Below are 845 nucleotides of genomic sequence, written 5' to 3' on the forward strand. Positions count from 1 at the left end.
CTCCTCCTTGGGCTTCCTTCTTCTCACCTGTCGCTCGTTCGACTCCCCATGATTGATGGTTTTGAGCCATATCTTTGATGAGGGCACTGGCTTCAGGATAAGGTTTGTTCATCAGAGCACCGCCTGCAGCAGCGCCGGTGGTCATCTTTGTGTTGTAATGAAGTCCATTATAGAAGGTTTGAATGATTAACCAATTTTCTAAGCCATGATGTGGGCATGCTCGTAACAACTCTTTATATCTCTCCCAAGCTTCGAACAGCGATTCTCCTTGGTTTTGGGTAAATCTGGTTATATGGTTTCGAAGAATGGCGGTTTTACTCGGGGGAAAATATCTAGCAAGAAAAACTCTTCTAAGGTTATCCCAAGTCGTAATGGAATTGGGTGGAAGGGAATCTAACCATGATAGGGCTTTATCTCTGAGGGAAAAAGGAAATAGTCTTAAACGTATTGCCTCAGGAGAAGCTCCATTGGTTTTAAAAGTGTCTGCTAATTGAAGAAATATTTTTAAATGTTGTTTTGGGTTCTTAGTAGCGAGACCTGAGAATTGTCTTTGTTGCACTAGTTGCAACAGGGATGGTTTAAGTTCAAAATTATTAGTTCGGATGGTTGGGTTTACTATACTAGAACTAGGTTCTTCATTAGATGGTTGAGCGAAGTCCTTAAGAGTTCTTTGGTTTTGATCTTCGGCCATAGCTCTCTTAATTCTATGAAAGAATAAACGTGCGCGAGCGTAACGTTCAGGTTCCGCCAGAGGGTATACTAAGCTTAAACTTCCGGTGCTGCGAGTTCTTCGCATTGACCGGCGGGAAATAGCCTAAGTCTAAACGATATAACAACAGGAAAAT

At 42.1% G+C, this 845-nt stretch overlaps 1 non-coding gene across 1 annotated transcript; it reads left to right on the forward strand.

The window, feature by feature from the left end:
• Positions 1-200: 200 nt before the first annotated feature.
• On the forward strand, positions 201-307 carry LOC127133390 (small nucleolar RNA R71). The gene has a single exon (XR_007807369.1). It is a non-coding gene; the product is annotated as a small nucleolar RNA R71 (small nucleolar RNA).
• Positions 308-845: the final 538 nt, after the last annotated feature.

This window comes from Lathyrus oleraceus, chromosome 3, assembly GCF_024323335.1.
Source record: "Lathyrus oleraceus cultivar Zhongwan6 chromosome 3, CAAS_Psat_ZW6_1.0, whole genome shotgun sequence".
Lineage (NCBI taxonomy): Eukaryota > Viridiplantae > Streptophyta > Magnoliopsida > Fabales > Fabaceae > Lathyrus > Lathyrus oleraceus.